The 20,982-nt window shown below is 35.0% G+C and overlaps 5 non-coding genes across 5 annotated transcripts; all 5 read left to right on the forward strand.

The window, feature by feature from the left end:
* The first annotated feature begins 4,366 nt into the window (after window positions 1-4,366).
* On the forward strand, window positions 4,367-4,438 carry Trnaq-uug (transfer RNA glutamine (anticodon UUG)). The gene has a single exon. It is a non-coding gene; the product is annotated as a tRNA-Gln (tRNA).
* Window positions 4,439-11,266: 6,828 nt separating this feature from the next.
* On the forward strand, window positions 11,267-11,338 carry Trnaq-cug (transfer RNA glutamine (anticodon CUG)). Its single transcript has one exon. It is a non-coding gene; the product is annotated as a tRNA-Gln (tRNA).
* Window positions 11,339-12,472: 1,134 nt separating this feature from the next.
* Trnaq-uug (transfer RNA glutamine (anticodon UUG)) lies at window positions 12,473-12,544 on the forward strand. The gene has a single exon. It is a non-coding gene; the product is annotated as a tRNA-Gln (tRNA).
* Window positions 12,545-19,369: 6,825 nt separating this feature from the next.
* Window positions 19,370-19,441, forward strand: Trnaq-cug (transfer RNA glutamine (anticodon CUG)). Its single transcript has one exon. It is a non-coding gene; the product is annotated as a tRNA-Gln (tRNA).
* A 1,134-nt stretch (window positions 19,442-20,575) lies between these two features.
* On the forward strand, window positions 20,576-20,647 carry Trnaq-uug (transfer RNA glutamine (anticodon UUG)). Its single transcript has one exon. It is a non-coding gene; the product is annotated as a tRNA-Gln (tRNA).
* The last annotated feature ends 335 nt before the right edge of the window (window positions 20,648-20,982 follow it).

Below are 20,982 nucleotides of genomic sequence, written 5' to 3' on the forward strand. Positions count from 1 at the left end.
TACTTTACATTGCAAAATAAATTAAAATCATTTTCAGAAAAAGTCGCAAATAAAGAATCATATGACATTAACAAATATGAAAAACTAAAACATCAGCTAAGTGACTATGAAACTGATTTTTGTCGGGGTGCTATATTGAGATCTAAGGCGAAATGGGCAATTGAAAGCGATAGAAATACTAAATACTTTCTAAATCTTGAGAAATATCGACACAACAAAAATGTAATCAATGAATTGATTGATGATGATGGTGTAATTATTTCAAATACAAGCGGGATCTTAGATGAAATACATCAGTTTTATAGTCATTTATATTCTTCGGTAACTGTTGATGATAATTGTACTGATTCACTTTTAAATTTTGTAAACTGTTCTGTATCTGATGAGGATAAAGATATGTGTGATGCCATAATAACAGTTGATGAAATACATACAGCTATAAAAGGGATGGCTAAAAATAAAAGCCCCGGCCCGGACGGATTGACAGTAGAGTGGTATTGTAAATTTTATGATTGTATATATGATATTCTGTTGCACATCTTTCAGAGTGTTAAGAATGACAATATTATGTCGAGATCAATGAGATTTGGGGTTATATCACTTATTTATAAAAATAAGGGGGATAATAGAAGATTGCAAAATTGGCGTCCTATCAGTTTACTTAATGTAGATTATAAAATTTTGGCAAGGATTTTGTCTACACGTTTAAAAATGGTATTACCCAAAATTATTTCTCAAACTCAGACATGTTGTATAGTTGGGAGAGATATTGCTGATACGATAGTCACTGTAAGAGATATTATAGATATGGTTGAGAGAGACAATCTTGAGGGATATATCTTAAAAATTGATCAAGAAAAAGCGTTTGACAGAGTTTGCCACTCATATTTGATTTCTGTTTTACGAAAGTTCGGTTTTGGTGACAATTTTATTCAGTGGATAAAGATATTTTATAATGAAATTAAAAGTAGTGTTAAATGCAATGGTCATCTAACGAAACCCTTTTTAATTAAAAATTCAGTCAGACAAGGTTGTCCTATATCAGCAATGTTATATGTATTAGCAGCAGAACCCTGAGGACTCGCTATCAAAGCAAATCCCACTATCAAAGGTATTCCACTCCCACTGTCTAGTAATACAAGTAAAGTTTTTCAACATGCAGATGATACAACCTTGACATTAGCGGACACACAATCCATTAATCAATCTTTTAATGTACTTGACTTGTATTGTAAAGGATCTGGTGCAAAGGTGAACAAGGAAAAGACAGAACTTCTGTGTATTGGATCTGGTAAACTTACTGATGATTATTGCAAACAATTACAAATTCAAATGTGTGATCAAGTCATCTTAATTTTGGGAGCTTATGTTGGAAAATGTGCAAAGTTATGTGAGCAACTGAACTGGAATGATAGATTGTCTAAAATTAAAAACTTATTGCAACTGTGGTCACAGAGATATTTGACAATACAAGGAAAAGTAACAGTTGTTAATAACTTATTAGTTTCTAGAGTATTGTACATAGTGGCAGTTCAGCCTCTTCCTGATATGATTGCTGATGAATTAAAGCAATTATTTCTCAGATTTATCTGGTCAGGAAAGTCCCATTTGGTTCACTATTATACAATAATTGGTGATAAGCGAAATGGCGGACTACAGTTAACTGATATAAAGATGAAAATGTATGCATTCAGACTAAAATTTTTAAAAAGATACTTTGATGTGAATTGCCATGCGATGTGGAAAACTACCTTTGATCACTTTTTATCTACTGTTCTGAACATGAGGTTGACCAAAGAGTTGTTTCTCATGTCTTTAAATAAGCAACAATTGAATACCCTACCTATATTTTACAGAGAAATGTTTCATGCATGGGAAAAACTTAGAAATAATATTGATACAAATATTGATGTGAAGAATGTTTTTGAACAACATCTCTTTTTAAATCCTAATATTACATGTGCTGGTAAAACGTTGTTTTTCGCAGAATTTATAGAAGCAGGAATTGTTCGTGTTCAGGATATTACATATGAATTTGTACCTGGAATACTACCTTATAGAGCTATTCAAGAAATGATATACAAATCAAATTCTGAGATCAAAACAGATAAGATAAAAAAAGACTATAATTGCATAATAGAAAGTATACCATTAGGCTGGAGAAATATTGTTGCAACAGAATCAAAACCCACTGTAACCAATGGGAGAAATAATATGTTTCTCAGAGTTGATACAAAATTATATGACCTCTGTTTATGTACAACACAACTATTTTACAAGCTTTTATGTACGTTGATTTTTCAAGAACCAGCTTCTGTTTCCTTTTGGAGTAAGATATTTAGTTTGGAAAAGCATAAATACTGGAAATTGATACACCTACCTTTCAAGACACCAGATTGTGTAGATTTGGATTATAGAATAATGCACAATCGAATATTTACAAAAGAGAGACTAAAATACTATGGCAAAATTGATAATGACTTATGTCCAGTGTGCCAGTTGGAAACAGAGGATTTATTTCACATGTTTTTGAAATGTCCTGAATTAAGCTCTTTTAAGAATTATATTGTATATATAGTTGAGATTCTTTTTAAAAATTGTAGAGTTGGTGTTCTCAATAGCCTTTCTTTTGAACAAATGCTCATGATAGGATATAACAAAGAAACAAAATCAGTCAATAGTTATTTTTTGAACTACATTCTGAGCATTGCTCGATTGTGTATTTACAAAAGAAGAAACATTATGTCGTTATTAGGGAAACAAATAGACATCGAAAGATTGTTCCAATATTTGACTAGAAAATATATATTATATGCATATCAACATTACAAAGACAAAAATCAGACTTTGATTACAAAGTATTTTCTAAAAGATAACCCGTTAATGAGAATAGAAGAGGATAAACTGTTTATTACATTGTAGAATCATTGTTTTGTACTATAGCATTACAAAATATTATTTTAGAATCATTGTTCTGTAATATAGCTTAACAAAATACTATTGTAGAATCATTGTTTTGTAATATAACATTACAAAATACTATTGTAGAACCATTATTTTGTAATATAGCATTACAAACTACTATGTACATACTGACTGTATACTTTTAACTTATATACTGTACAAAGCGTTTTTTAAATAAAGAAAAAAAAAAAAAAAAAAAAAAAAAAAAAAAGCACTCTGGACTCTGAATCCAGCAATCCGAGTTCAAATCTCGGTGGAACCTAAGTTTATCTTTTTAATCCTAAAAATACCTTTTCTTAAAGTTTTATGTCGAACAGAAGACAAATGTACAATAGTAGAAGCGAGTATGAGAGGATACATTGTATGTACCTATTTAACGACATACAGTATTGCTTGGAAATGGGTTAGTGCGAAATATGAATCTAGTTTCGCAATAGAGTTGCAACCTAGTGCTCCTTGCTGACAATTCAATAATTCGCACTTAAAAAGGGGAATCTCGCAAATTCTTTGCAACTACATTACGATTTGAAAACAAAGATATCTTGTAATTTCGACTTTGATTTATTAATTGCAATTAAAGAATTGCGCAACGTAAACACATTTCCTTTATGTCTTGATATTGGCTGCGGACCGTTACCTCTTTCTCACTTTTCTCCGCGAGGAGTCAATTACACTGCACTATATGTGTTTCATTATGAATATATGCATATATTAGTCGATATCGATTTTAAATAGCGAATCCCTTTTCTATAACGTGACCTCTACCATGACAACACTGATACTGACCAGCACTCGATACCTTAGAAACTGTATTCGTACACATTTATTATAAATGTCACTAATGTGCAAAGTGATAAGAGGTACACTTTACGATCACATTGTTGTTATACAAATATGATCTTTTTCTTTTATAGTTGTTCTCTCTCTCTCTCTCTCTCTCTCTCTCTCTCTCTCTCTCTCTCTCTCCCACTCTGTGTATTCCAATTTAATGCGTTATGGACACGGATTCAAAGCATAAACCTTCTTGATGGAAACATTTTATATTGCGGACACCAAAAGTTTGTGTCCACAGGGTACTCACTGCTAAATTATTCCTCTGATTCACGTATAGGATGGTGATAGGAAAAGAACAAACCTGCGTTGTAAAGTGTTTCCCGCCAAATGTGTGTATATTTATTTTTAATTTTCCATTCAGCAGCCAGTGTGTGCGAACCCGTCACACACATACATATTGCGGTTTGCGCATGTCCTTGCCATTGGATACTGGAATAGCTCTCTTCCTATTGAGTATTATCGCCTCGCTCCTACTACCTCATGCACATGTTTTAGCAAAACAGTAAAGAATACGCATATACTACAACCTACTAATAAGTTTTGAGAAGATGACCCGTTGTAACCGATAGGTTCCATGGTGTAATGGTTAGCACTCTGGACTTTGAATCCAGCAATCCGAGTTCAAATCTCGGTGGAACCTAGGTTTTTTTTATTTTTATTCAAATACTTTTCTCAAAGTTTCATGTGGAACAGGAGGCGAATGTACAGAAGAAGAAGAAGCGACTTACAGCCCCTTACTTACAACTCAGTAATTCGTACTTACAACTATATATTACCTAAATCCTCTTCAACAACATTACAATTTTTGCACTTAAAATTTTGTAATTACGACTTTGTTTTCTTAATTTTTCACTTACCGTCAAAGGACAAAGATAACCTAGAAATTGAAATCTTGCGTTGTCGGACCGCTCCAGTGGCCTAGTGGTTAGAGCGCCCGCCTCGGATGCGGGAGATCGTGGGTTTAATCCCCGGCCGAGTCATGCCAAAGACTTACAAAAATGGTACTAACAGCTACCTCGCTAGGCGCACAGCATTAAGAGGTTAGTTTTAGGACTGGTCGGCCTGGTGTCAGGATAATGTGTCTGTGTGGTACATCATGCTACATGTCTGCAGCATGATGCCCCAGTGCTAGACATCACTATAAACTGCCACATTGCAGGCATCGTAGCGATATGACTGAAGTTATTTTAAAGCTACGTTAAAAATCTAAATCGGACACACACGTTGTCGGAAATATGGCAGGCATATATGGAGGTGGATTACCGAAATAATTATATGCGTGTATTTCCTAATCTTCCATGATGCATTATTGTAAATGGCTGCTTGCAAGTGCTACTTTCATAATTCTATCAATGTATATTGTATTTTCATTGATGCAAATTGTACGTGGCAGTTTGTAAGTGCTACTTTCCTTCTGCATTATTGTAAATGACTGCTTGCAAGTGCTACATTCATAATTCTAGTCAAGAATTTTCTAATTTTCATTGATGCAAGCTGTAAATGGTTGCTTGCAAGTTTTTCGATCAACTTTCCTTCTGCGTTATTGTATCTTGCGATTTGCCGACAACTGAATTGATTCCGTAGTTTGTCGTATGACAAACGCAATGTCAGTTACTACAAACTTTGTATATTCTGTTTCTGAACTTTACAATTACATCATTCCAACTGCTGTTTTCATACAGATTTGGTCCTGCAACAATGTAAATACTAAGTTTTATCAGTATCGTCTTTGTCGTCCATCTCGTGTCTCTCTAAATTTCTAAATTTTTTCCTTTACGCCATTCATTTTATGTCGATAACTCTTTCACTCCCCTTTTTTGAGGTGTACATTACCAACACAGTTTTAATCGTCTCTAAAACCATATGCTTTCTCGAAGATCTATGCGATTTATAGCACCTTACGAGAACAAAAACGCATACACTACAACAGGGTGGTCCATCTTTTTCAACCCCAGTTTTGACGCACTGAAGTATTTACCTTCAAAGTTTAAGAAATCTACTTCTTAGTGTCATCTCTCATTACTTGGAAACATTAGTTATTTTAGCAAAGTAAGGATCAGAAATGACAATGATATATTCCCTCGTAATCTTCTTAACGAGTATTCATCGGACGAACCCTGGTTGTAAGGATTGTATTGTACGTCACCCATTTTGACGCACCTCACAGACGTCTTTCTTTTCCTGTGATAATATTGTACATAAGCTCCCGCGAAAATAAAATAATTCAGATCAACATCAATAGCACATAAAAAAGTTTATAGGTAAAATGACATTAAAAACAATTAATCATTCCTTACAGGTGTTATTATTCTTATCATGATCTTCATTTTGGAACATATTTTGTGGCAAAAAAAAACCCAAATAATCAAACTGTGGAAAATCATGTTCGTATCATGATAAAAGTATTTACTTGCGATTAGAAGTATTGGATTTAGTGTACAGTTGTTCCCAAATACTTAATTTGTATTGTTAATGTACGGAACCTTAACCTTTGAATGTATTTATATATATAAAAAACAAAAACAAAAAACAGCTTTAAAACTACTTTGCATCCATTAAAACATTTGTCTCTAAAACTGAAAATAATCAGAGACAAAAGATTTTACAGGAGATTTTACTTTCATTTTTTGTAATTCTTGCCATTATCAAACCAATTAAAATTAATAATTTGGTTCAAGAATTTTGCAAATATAAAGATAGGACTCTTAGGATGTAATTATTCAGCTGCTCTTTGTCATATTAAAGATTTAAGAAAGAAGCTTTAAAGATATTTTGAAATATGAATGTTGCGGTCGATGAGTGTGTTTTGGGACAGTCTTCAGCAAGTATCAACAAAAGAATAAACTCTAATGATCTTGCTCGATAATTATACAGGGTAGAATTTTACAGATCGCTGTCTTTTTATTTGGTTTTGTTCTATTTAATCGCCTACATGTATCATGGGTAGTTGAGGTTGTTTTGGGACAGTCTTTTGCTGTCCTAGGGTAGTCATGGCGTCTTTTATTTGGTGATAATTACCAATATGGGATACACTATATATTTTAAAAAACTCTCCTGATCTTACTCGATAATTATACAATCCAGGATTTTACTGATCACTGTCTTTTATAAGGTTTGATTCAATATAATGGTATACATGTATCCTGGGTAGGTGAGAGAGTTTTCGGACAGTCTTGAGCTAGCCCCATTACTTTCAGGGTGACAGATACAAAAATTAAACTATTGAATGTCTACTTCCTGCATACGTTGTTGGAAATAATCAAACATAAAATTTGCTGGACAAATTTGGGGAGGCAAACAAGTGTTAAAACATTGCCTAAACTTTTAGAACACGTTTTGCTTTAATATTCTTTAAAGGAATTGCCTATGAAAAGCTTGGGGACGCATACATTATGGTCAACAAGTGTTGCTTGCTTGACTTTGTGTTAGGTAAAGAACCGAGAGTCTACCATTTTTCTATTAGATGGCTTGTCAAATGGTCAAATGCAGGAATAGGTTGCAGATGTGCCTTAGATATCTTCTGATTGGGATTTCCTACCATTTGACAAGTGTAAGATGAGCTAAGGTACTTAAAAACATCACTTTAATTTTCAGCAAATAAAAACGATTCAGGATCTTGTGATAAGTCTTACTGACACCAAATGACCAGCTTAAGGGGTTTTATGGGCTATACTATGCATGTCCTGTCCATATGCCTTCGGAACAACACTTTCACCAGCAGGTGCATCGGTTGCCGCCATTTTCTCATAATGAACCCATTTTTCACAAAGTAATAAACTGGTACTTGTGTGGCTTTAATTTTTAAAACCGAGAATTGTATCTTCTCTGAGGAATACTACTTGGTGGCCTATAACTCACATTAAACTGACTTGCATACTTATAAAGTAGCTGTTACTTTCTGCTCAGATATCTTACAACTACAGTCAGAAATTGGCTAGTGGTTTCTATTATTCTGTGAAGAAACTAACTTACTTGTGAATCTCTCTCTCTCTCTCTCTCTCTCTCTCCCTCTCTTTGCTGAGTGATTAAGACATTTAAATTATGGAATATACCTTGTCCATTGTTCGAAGGCACAATTACATTAGGGAAAGAGGCCAAATGTAGAATTTCATCTCAGGTTCATAAATAAAATAGTTTTGTGAGGGTCAATGTATCAGATATAACTAATTAGCAAATAAAATATAAACATTTTCATGGGTTTTTGCTCAGAGCAAGAGCAAGGAACTTTCTTTATTGCCCGCAAAATAAATTCTCCGAAAAGTGAGCATTTTTGTACAGTGTATATATTGAATACAGATCCAACTCAAGGGTTCTACGTATGAGAGCAGGGAAGACATCCGAAAAGCCATATGGACGTCATAGAAAAATCAAGAAAAAGTATCCAAACATCTATATGTCGCGTGGTGGATAGCTTATCAAAGGGTTAGAGGCCAGAATGGGTGTCCGGGGACCCATAGGTTATTGAATGAGACAAGAGACCCTTTTCCGTACTACTAGTGGATTTCATAGAAGAAATATAAAAAACTATGTATAAGAGAATATTGTTTACAGATGATTAGTATGTATTACTGGGTGAAATTTGGAAACTGCACTAAAGACTCACATCTCTCAGTTACATGTAACATTGTTTAATTTTATCTAAATTCTAATAATGAACATGTATCTACACTTCTCAGATGTGAATCGATACCATTATCATAATCAATTAATTTAGAGCCACATTCAGCGTTTTCTTTGATGTTTCTTTTACAAAAGTTAATCAGAATGTACTTTATACCTTAAACAACAAAGATACTTCATTTGCCTTCTAAAAATTGAATAAGAATATTCCCAATCGGGTTACAGTTCTTTTCATATTTAGTGTCAATATAATTACAACTCGTGACGTGTTCCCACTGCATAGTTACACTTCCTGTATACATAAGATAAGGCAACTATGTACACTGATAGATACAAGCCTGGGGCAATCTGATTAAATTCAAATCTCCTCTGTCTTAACGTGAAGATCTGAGAGCGACCGCTAAGAGGTCATATTCTACTAATTTTGGAATTAGCCAATGGAAATGCAGCTTTCAGAAATTTTAAATTTCCAATCTTTCGGCCCACCACGACGATCTTTAGCACACCGCACAGTCTCCGAAAGGCGAAGGTGTAAGACTTCATCTGGTTGGCTGGTAAAATTAGCGATTTTGCTAATAACATAAGTCATCAGAACATGGCCACTAAATGGCCGCTGTCAGAACTTGGCGTAGAACAGTGGAGACACTTGTTACAAGTGTCTTGTCGACACATGCTACAATGGTTCCATGGTGTAATGGTTAGCACTCTGGACTTTGAATCCAGCGATCCGAGTTCAAATCTCGGTGGAAACTTGAATATTATTTTAAGTTCTTTCTTATTTACATTAATTTAAAGACTTTATTTTATTTTTGTAAATCCTAATGCGAAAGATGAGGTGGGTGTATGCAAATTGAAGCGAATATGATCCCTATGTGTGTCTATTTCGTCATACAACATAGTTTGAAAACCGGTTAGTTCAACAAAGTATGAATAAATTGTCACAATTGTTGAGTTACAAATTCAAAATAAAACAAGCTCGAAGCTAAAATGAAGTATGACAATTTCTTCATATTGTCGGAGGATCATCAGCTCTGTCTCTATGTAAGCGTCAGTTAATCGCTGTACATGGTTGTTTATTGATACATATATAGACCTTTCCATAGCCCTTGGATTTTTCAATGAAATTTCCGTACGCCCTTGGATTTTTCATCGACCTCACCATACGTCATTGGATTTTTCAACGACCTTTCCATATTTCCTCGGATTTTTCAAGTCTTCGCAGTAATTTACAAAAAATGTTTAATTTTGTTCGCTGAAAATGTCTCCGAAACAACAAATAAACCCTGATCTATTCAGACTACCTCGACAGTTTCTACGAAGATAATGACTGTACGATTGACCTAGAGCTTACGAATGAAAAAGTAGTTAGATGCATTCGCAATTTTTCAGACAATCCTTCTTTCGCAAACAGGTGAGGTGATCCGACTGCAGTTATCGGCATATATTCCAAGGTGTGATCAATAGGATTGACCTCGAAATTGAGAATTTAAAAGGCGCGGCCTGCTGGTTATCACGTGATCTTTTGCCATTACGGTACCGATATCGCCCAGCGCTCCATACTGTAAGGACAATGATATCGATATCAGATGCCGGTGCGCCGGATTGTTCTTCAATCTGAGGAGACTACAGCCGAAGACGAAGTTAAAGGAAATTATTGTTTTGGTCACCAAGAGGATACCATCACCGTGAACGGCCAAACCCACCTGGCAGTGGACAAGATCACCTGTCTTGGCAGTAGCAGTCGCGTGCAGTCCAAAGCGATGATGAGACAAATGCCAGAATTGCCAAAGCAAGAGTGGCCTGTGGCATCTCACGAGCAAATGTGTTCAGTCCACAGAACTCACGGTACTAATTCAGTTCCCATAGTAAACCTATGTAAACACCATGATATTTAAAATTCAACAACTTAAAGATTGTGAGTGCTCATAATCAAACCTACATTTATAAGTATAGATGAAACCTATATTTATCGGTATAGATGAAATCTGGATGTCAGCTTTTGTGCAGATGAAAGGATATGAGCCGCGGCATTTTCTGGACCAGTATGTGTTTGAAACATGTGCTTTCAATTCTGCACCAAAGAGTCAGGTGCGAATTTTAGTAATGAGTGTTCCAAACTCAAGACGGTAAAAGGACTTAAATTCCATCAATAAAATAATGTCATTTTCAATGGGCTTCCTAAAGAAACTCATCTGGATATGATTTCAAGACAGAGTCCCAGACTCTGAGGTTTTCACGTAGACAGGAATATAGAAGAAATATCGCCTTGATGGTCAAATGATGACATATTTAGAACTTTAAAATCTCGGGGAAAACATACTATATCATTATTTATATATAGAGTATTGATCTGCCTAAATTTAGCCTGATAGTCATAAGTGAACTTTATAACTTGATTTTAAATTAGCCAGCATAATTTCATTTTATTTAATCACTTTAAGATATTTCAATGTATCTTACTAATTTAATATACATTCCACTCGAACGTAATAGTACTAATCTTTTAGGCATTTCACTTTTAATCTTCATATACACTTTTATTATTTTGATATATATATATATATATATATATATATATATATATATATATATATATATATATATATATATATATATATATATATATATATATATATATATATATATTAATCTGTGTGTGTGTGTTTGTTTGTGTGTATTACAGGAGTGTAACGTTTTATTAATAAAGTAAGACGAAATCTCTGACAACATGAATGCACCCTATCGGTAATATAAATGAACACAAGGGAGTCCAACGGTAAGCTGATATAATACTGATATATTACTACCTCCTAACATGTTTTTGGAATATGACCCTGTGTCATCGATAGGTTCCATGGTGTAACGGTTAGCACTCTGGACTCTGAATCCAGCAATCCGAGTTCAAATCTCGGTGGAACCTAAGTTTATCTTTTTAATCCTAAAAATACCTTTTCTTAAAGTTTTATGTCGAACAGAAGACAAATGTACAATAGTAGAAGCGAGTATGAGAGGATACATTGTATGTACCTATTTAACGACATACAGTATTGCTTGGAAATGGGTTAGTGCGAAATATGAATCTAGTTTCGCAATAGAGTTGCAACCTAGTGCTCCTTGCTGACAATTCAATAATTCGCACTTAAAAAGGGGAATCTCGCAAATTCTTTGCAACTACATTACGATTTGAAAACAAAGATATCTTGTAATTTCGACTTTGATTTATTAATTGCAATTAAAGAATTGCGCAACGTAAACACATTTCCTTTATGTCTTGATATTGGCTGCGGACCGTTACCTCTTTCTCACTTTTCTCCGCGAGGAGTCAATTACACTGCACTATATGTGTTTCATTATGAATATATGCATATATTAGTCGATATCGATTTTAAATAGCGAATCCCTTTTCTATAACGTGACCTCTACCATGACAACACTGATACTGACCAGCACTCGATACCTTAGAAACTGTATTCGTACACATTTATTATAAATGTCACTAATGTGCAAAGTGATAAGAGGTACACTTTACGATCACATTGTTGTTATACAAATATGATCTTTTTCTTTTATAGTTGTTCTCTCTCTCTCTCTCTCTCTCTCTCTCTCTCTCTCTCTCTCCCACTCTGTGTATTCCAATTTAATGCGTTATGGACACGGATTCAAAGCATAAACCTTCTTGATGGAAACATTTTATATTGCGGACACCAAAAGTTTGTGTCCACAGGGTACTCACTGCTAAATTATTCCTCTGATTCACGTATAGGATGGTGATAGGAAAAGAACAAACCTGCGTTGTAAAGCGTTTCCCGCCAAATGTGTGTATATTTATTTTTACTTTTCCATTCAGCAGCCAGTGTGTGCGAACCCGTCACACACATACATATTGCGGTTTGCGCATGTCCTTGTCATTGGATACTGGAATAGCTCTCTTCCTATTGAGTATTATCGCCTCGCTCCTACTACCTCATGCACATGTTTTAGCAAAACAGTAAAGAATACGCATATACTACAACCTACTAATAAGTTTTGAGAAGATGACCCGTTGTAACCGATAGGTTCCATGGTGTAATGGTTAGCACTCTGGACTTTGAATCCAGCAATCCGAGTTCAAATCTCGGTGGAACCTAGGTTTTTTTATTTTTATTCAAATACTTTTCTCAAAGTTTCATGTGGAACAGGAGGCGAATGTACAGAAGAAGAAGAAGCGACTTACAGCCCCTTACTTACAACTCAGTAATTCGTACTTACAACTATATATTACCTAAATCCTCTTCAACAACATTACAATTTTTGCACTTAAAATTTTGTAATTACGACTTTGTTTTCTTAATTTTTCACTTACCGTCAAAGGACAAAGATAACCTAGAAATTGAAATCTTGCGTTGTCGGACCGCTCCAGTGGCCTAGTGGTTAGAGCGCCCGCCTCGGATGCGGGAGATCGTGGGTTTAATCCCCGGCCGAGTCATGCCAAAGACTTACAAAAATGGTACTAACAGCTACCTCGCTAGGCGCACAGCATTAAGAGGTTAGTTTTAGGACTGGTCGGCCTGGTGTCAGGATAATGTGTCTGTGTGGTACATCATGCTACATGTCTGCAGCATGATGCCCCAGTGCTAGACATCACTATAAACTGCCACATTGCAGGCATCGTAGCGATATGACTGAAGTTATTTTAAAGCTACGTTAAAAATCTAAATCGGACACACACGTTGTCGGAAATATGGCAGGCATATATGGAGGTGGATTACCGAAATAATTATATGCGTGTATTTCCTAATCTTCCATGATGCATTATTGTAAATGGCTGCTTGCAAGTGCTACTTTCATAATTCTATCAATGTATATTGTATTTTCATTGATGCAAATTGTACGTGGCAGTTTGTAAGTGCTACTTTCCTTCTGCATTATTGTAAATGACTGCTTGCAAGTGCTACATTCATAATTCTAGTCAAGAATTTTCTAATTTTCATTGATGCAAGCTGTAAATGGTTGCTTGCAAGTTTTTCGATCAACTTTCCTTCTGCGTTATTGTATCTTGCGATTTGCCGACAACTGAATTGATTCCGTAGTTTGTCGTATGACAAACGCAATGTCAGTTACTACAAACTTTGTATATTCTGTTTCTGAACTTTACAATTACATCATTCCAACTGCTGTTTTCATACAGATTTGGTCCTGCAACAATGTAAATACTAAGTTTTATCAGTATCGTCTTTGTCGTCCATCTCGTGTCTCTCTAAATTTCTAAATTTTTTCCTTTACGCCATTCATTTTATGTCGATAACTCTTTCACTCCCCTTTTTTGAGGTGTACATTACCAACACAGTTTTAATCGTCTCTAAAACCATATGCTTTCTCGAAGATCTATGCGATTTATAGCACCTTACGAGAACAAAAACGCATACACTACAACAGGGTGGTCCATCTTTTTCAACCCCAGTTTTGACGCACTGAAGTATTTACCTTCAAAGTTTAAGAAATCTACTTCTTAGTGTCATCTCTCATTACTTGGAAACATTAGTTATTTTAGCAAAGTAAGGATCAGAAATGACAATGATATATTCCCTCGTAATCTTCTTAACGAGTATTCATCGGACGAACCCTGGTTGTAAGGATTGTATTGTACGTCACCCATTTTGACGCACCTCACAGACGTCTTTCTTTTCCTGTGATAATATTGTACATAAGCTCCCGCGAAAATAAAATAATTCAGATCAACATCAATAGCACATAAAAAAGTTTATAGGTAAAATGACATTAAAAACAATTAATCATTCCTTACAGGTGTTATTATTCTTATCATGATCTTCATTTTGGAACATATTTTGTGGCAAAAAAAAACCCAAATAATCAAACTGTGGAAAATCATGTTCGTATCATGATAAAAGTATTTACTTGCGATTAGAAGTATTGGATTTAGTGTACAGTTGTTCCCAAATACTTAATTTGTATTGTTAATGTACGGAACCTTAACCTTTGAATGTATTTATATATATAAAAAACAAAAACAAAAAACAGCTTTAAAACTACTTTGCATCCATTAAAACATTTGTCTCTAAAACTGAAAATAATCAGAGACAAAAGATTTTACAGGAGATTTTACTTTCATTTTTTGTAATTCTTGCCATTATCAAACCAATTAAAATTAATAATTTGGTTCAAGAATTTTGCAAATATAAAGATAGGACTCTTAGGATGTAATTATTCAGCTGCTCTTTGTCATATTAAAGATTTAAGAAAGAAGCTTTAAAGATATTTTGAAATATGAATGTTGCGGTCGATGAGTGTGTTTTGGGACAGTCTTCAGCAAGTATCAACAAAAGAATAAACTCTAATGATCTTGCTCGATAATTATACAGGGTAGAATTTTACAGATCGCTGTCTTTTTATTTGGTTTTGTTCTATTTAATCGCCTACATGTATCATGGGTAGTTGAGGTTGTTTTGGGACAGTCTTTTGCTGTCCTAGGGTAGTCATGGCGTCTTTTATTTGGTGATAATTACCAATATGGGATACACTATATATTTTAAAAAACTCTCCTGATCTTACTCGATAATTATACAATCCAGGATTTTACTGATCACTGTCTTTTATAAGGTTTGATTCAATATAATGGTATACATGTATCCTGGGTAGGTGAGAGAGTTTTCGGACAGTCTTGAGCTAGCCCCATTACTTTCAGGGTGACAGATACAAAAATTAAACTATTGAATGTCTACTTCCTGCATACGTTGTTGGAAATAATCAAACATAAAATTTGCTGGACAAATTTGGGGAGGCAAACAAGTGTTAAAACATTGCCTAAACTTTTAGAACACGTTTTGCTTTAATATTCTTTAAAGGAATTGCCTATGAAAAGCTTGGGGACGCATACATTATGGTCAACAAGTGTTGCTTGCTTGACTTTGTGTTAGGTAAAGAACCGAGAGTCTACCATTTTTCTATTAGATGGCTTGTCAAATGGTCAAATGCAGGAATAGGTTGCAGATGTGCCTTAGATATCTTCTGATTGGGATTTCCTACCATTTGACAAGTGTAAGATGAGCTAAGGTACTTAAAAACATCACTTTAATTTTCAGCAAATAAAAACGATTCAGGATCTTGTGATAAGTCTTACTGACACCAAATGACCAGCTTAAGGGGTTTTATGGGCTATACTATGCATGTCCTGTCCATATGCCTTCGGAACAACACTTTCACCAGCAGGTGCATCGGTTGCCGCCATTTTCTCATAATGAACCCATTTTTCACAAAGTAATAAACTGGTACTTGTGTGGCTTTAATTTTTAAAACCGAGAATTGTATCTTCTCTGAGGAATACTACTTGGTGGCCTATAACTCACATTAAACTGACTTGCATACTTATAAAGTAGCTGTTACTTTCTGCTCAGATATCTTACAACTACAGTCAGAAATTGGCTAGTGGTTTCTATTATTCTGTGAAGAAACTAACTTACTTGTGAATCTCTCTCTCTCTCTCTCTCTCTCTCTCCCTCTCTTTGCTGAGTGATTAAGACATTTAAATTATGGAATATACCTTGTCCATTGTTCGAAGGCACAATTACATTAGGGAAAGAGGCCAAATGTAGAATTTCATCTCAGGTTCATAAATAAAATAGTTTTGTGAGGGTCAATGTATCAGATATAACTAATTAGCAAATAAAATATAAACATTTTCATGGGTTTTTGCTCAGAGCAAGAGCAAGGAACTTTCTTTATTGCCCGCAAAATAAATTCTCCGAAAAGTGAGCATTTTTGTACAGTGTATATATTGAATACAGATCCAACTCAAGGGTTCTACGTATGAGAGCAGGGAAGACATCCGAAAAGCCATATGGACGTCATAGAAAAATCAAGAAAAAGTATCCAAACATCTATATGTCGCGTGGTGGATAGCTTATCAAAGGGTTAGAGGCCAGAATGGGTGTCCGGGGACCCATAGGTTATTGAATGAGACAAGAGACCCTTTTCCGTACTACTAGTGGATTTCATAGAAGAAATATAAAAAACTATGTATAAGAGAATATTGTTTACAGATGATTAGTATGTATTACTGGGTGAAATTTGGAAACTGCACTAAAGACTCACATCTCTCAGTTACATGTAACATTGTTTAATTTTATCTAAATTCTAATAATGAACATGTATCTACACTTCTCAGATGTGAATCGATACCATTATCATAATCAATTAATTTAGAGCCACATTCAGCGTTTTCTTTGATGTTTCTTTTACAAAAGTTAATCAGAATGTACTTTATACCTTAAACAACAAAGATACTTCATTTGCCTTCTAAAAATTGAATAAGAATATTCCCAATCGGGTTACAGTTCTTTTCATATTTAGTGTCAATATAATTACAACTCGTGACGTGTTCCCACTGCATAGTTACACTTCCTGTATACATAAGATAAGGCAACTATGTACACTGATAGATACAAGCCTGGGGCAATCTGATTAAATTCAAATCTCCTCTGTCTTAACGTGAAGATCTGAGAGCGACCGCTAAGAGGTCATATTCTACTAATTTTGGAATTAGCCAATGGAAATGCAGCTTTCAGAAATTTTAAATTTCCAATCTTTCGGCCCACCACGACGATCTTTAGCACACCGCACAGTCTCCGAAACGCGAAGGTGTAAGACTTCATCTGGTTGGCTGGTAAAATTAGCGATTTTGCTAATAACATAAGTCATCAGAACATGGCCACTAAATGGCCGCTGTCAGAACTTGGCGTAGAACAGTGGAGACACTTGTTACAAGTGTCTTGTCGACACATGCTACAATGGTTCCATGGTGTAATGGTTAGCACTCTGGACTTTGAATCCAGCGATCCGAGTTCAAATCTCGGTGGAAACTTGAATATTATTTTAAGTTCTTTCTTATTTACATTAATTTAAAGACTTTATTTTATTTTTGTAAATCCTAATGCGAAAGATGAGGTGGGTGTATGCAAATTGAAGCGAATATGATCCCTATGTGTGTCTATTTCGTCATACAACATAGTTTGAAAACCGGTTAGTTCAACAAAGTATGAATAAATTGTCACAATTGTTGAGTTACAAATTCAAAATAAAACAAGCTCGAAGCTAAAATGAAGTATGACAATTTCTTCATATTGTCGGAGGATCATCAGCTCTGTCTCTATGTAAGCGTCAGTTAATCGCTGTACATGGTTGTTTATTGATACATATATAGACCTTTCCATAGCCCTTGGATTTTTCAATGAAATTTCCGTACGCCCTTGGATTTTTCATCGACCTCACCATACGTCATTGGATTTTTCAACGACCTTTCCATATTTCCTCGGATTTTTCAAGTCTTCGCAGTAATTTACAAAAAATGTTTAATTTTGTTCGCTGAAAATGTCTCCGAAACAACAAATAAACCCTGATCTATTCAGACTACCTCGACAGTTTCTACGAAGATAATGACTGTACGATTGACCTAGAGCTTACGAATGAAAAAGTAGTTAGATGCATTCGCAATTTTTCAGACAATCCTTCTTTCGCAAACAGGTGAGGTGATCCGACTGCAGTTATCGGCATATATTCCAAGGTGTGATCAATAGGATTGACCTCGAAATTGAGAATTTAAAAGGCGCGGCCTGCTGGTTATCACGTGATCTTTTGCCATTACGGTACCGATATCGCCCAGCGCTCCATACTGTAAGGACAATGATATCGATATCAGATGCCGGTGCGCCGGATTGTTCTTCAATCTGAGGAGACTACAGCCGAAGACGAAGTTAAAGGAAATTATTGTTTTGGTCACCAAGAGGATACCATCACCGTGAACGGCCAAACCCACCTGGCAGTGGACAAGATCACCTGTCTTGGCAGTAGCAGTCGCGTGCAGTCCAAAGCGATGATGAGACAAATGCCAGAATTGCCAAAGCAAGAGTGGCCTGTGGCATCTCACGAGCAAATGTGTTCAGTCCACAGAACTCACGGTACTAATTCAGTTCCCATAGTAAACCTATGTAAACACCATGATATTTAAAATTCAACAACTTAAAGATTGTGAGTGCTCATAATCAAACCTACATTTATAAGTATAGATGAAACCTATATTTATCGGTATAGATGAAATCTGGATGTCAGCTTTTGTGCAGATGAAAGGATATGAGCCGCGGCATTTTCTGGACCAGTATGTGTTTGAAACATGTGCTTTCAATTCTGCACCAAAGAGTCAGGTGCGAATTTTAGTAATGAGTGTTCCAAACTCAAGACGGTAAAAGGACTTAAATTCCATCAATAAAATAATGTCATTTTCAATGGGCTTCCTAAAGAAACTCATCTGGATATGATTTCAAGACAGAGTCCCAGACTCTGAGGTTTTCACGTAGACAGGAATATAGAAGAAATATCGCCTTGATGGTCAAATGATGACATATTTAGAACTTTAAAATCTCGGGGAAAACATACTATATCATTATTTATATATAGAGTATTGATCTGCCTAAATTTAGCCTGATAGTCATAAGTGAACTTTATAACTTGATTTTAAATTAGCCAGCATAATTTCATTTTATTTAATCACTTTAAGATATTTCAATGTATCTTACTAATTTAATATACATTCCACTCGAACGTAATAGTACTAATCTTTTAGGCATTTCACTTTTAATCTTCATATACACTTTTATTATTTTGATATATATATATATATATATATATATATATATATATATATATATATATATATATATATATATATATATATATATATATATATATATATATATATATTAATCTGTGTGTGTGTGTTTGTTTGTGTGTATTACAGGAGTGTAACGTTTTATTAATAAAGTAAGACGAAATCTCTGACAACATGAATGCACCCTATCGGTAATATAAATGAACACAAGGGAGTCCAACGGTAAGCTGATATAATACTGATATATTACTACCTCCTAACATGTTTTTGGAATATGACCCTGTGTCATCGATAGGTTCCATGGTGTAACGGTTAGCACTCTGGACTCTGAATCCAGCAATCCGAGTTCAAATCTCGGTGGAACCTAAGTTTATCTTTTTAATCCTAAAAATACCTTTTCTTAAAGTTTTATGTCGAACAGAAGACAAATGTACAATAGTAGAAGCGAGTATGAGAGGATACATTGTATGTACCTATTTAACGACATACAGTATTGCTTGGAAATGGGTTAGTGCGAAATATGAATCTAGTTTCGCAATAGAGTTGCAACCTAGTGCTCCTTGCTGACAATTCAATAATTCGCACTTAAAAAGGGGAATCTCGCAAATTCTTTGCAACTACATTACGATTTGAAAACAAAGATATCTTGTAATTTCGACTTTGATTTATTAATTGCAATTAAAGAATTGCGCAACGTAAACACATTTCCTTTATGTCTTGATATTGGCTGCGGACCGTTACCTCTTTCTCACTTTTCTCCGCGAGGAGTCAATTACACTGCACTATATGTGTTTCATTATGAATATATGCATATATTAGTCGATATCGATTTTAAATAGCGAATCCCTTTTCTATAACGTGACCTCTACCATGACAACACTGATACTGACCAGCACTCGATACCTTAGAAACTGTATTCGTACACATTTATTATAAATGTCACTAATGTGCAAAGTGATAAGAGGTACACTTTACGATCACATTGTTGTTATACAAATATGATCTTTTTCTTTTATAGTTGTTCTCTCTCTCTCTCTCTCTCTCTCTCTCTCTCTCTCTCTCTCCCACTCTGTGTATTCCAATTTAATGCGTTATGGACACGGATTCAAAGCATAAACCTTCTTGATGGAAACATTTTATATTGCGGACACCAAAAGTTTGTGTCCACAGGGTACTCACTGCTAAATTATTCCTCTGATTCACGTATAGGATGGTGATAGGAAAAGAACAAACCTGCGTTGTAAAGCGTTTCCCGCCAAATGTGTGTATATTTATTTTTACTTTTCCATTCAGCAGCCAGTGTGTGCGAACCCGTCACACACATACATATTGCGGTTTGCGCATGTCCTTGTCATTGGATACTGGAATAGCTCTCTTCCTATTGAGTATTATCGCCTCGCTCCTACTACCTCATGCACATGTTTTAGCAAAACAGTAAAGAATACGCATATACTACAACCTACTAATAAGTTTTGAGAAGATGACCCGTTGTAACCGATAGGTTCCATGGTGTAATGGTTAGCACTCTGGACTTTGAATCCAGCAATCCGAGTTCAAATCTCGGTGGAACCTAGGTTTTTTTATTTTTATTCAAATACTTTTCTCAAAGTTTCATGTGGAACAGGAGGCGAATGTACAGAAGAAGAAGAAGCGACTTACAGCCCCTTACTTACAACTCAGTAATTCGTACTTACAACTATATATTACCTAAATCCTCTTCAACAACATTACAATTTTTGCACTTAAAATTTTGTAATTACGACTTTGTTTTCTTAATTTTTCACTTACCGTCAAAGGACAAAGATAACCTAGAAATTGAAATCTTGCGTTGTCGGACCGCTCCAGTGGCCTAGTGGTTAGAGCGCCCGCCTCGGATGCGGGAGATCGTGGGTTTAATCCCCGGCCGA

Source organism: Sinohyriopsis cumingii, chromosome 17 (genome assembly GCF_028554795.1).
Source record: "Sinohyriopsis cumingii isolate HCF-2022 chromosome 17, ASM2855479v2, whole genome shotgun sequence".
Classification (NCBI taxonomy): domain Eukaryota; kingdom Metazoa; phylum Mollusca; class Bivalvia; order Unionida; family Unionidae; genus Sinohyriopsis; species Sinohyriopsis cumingii.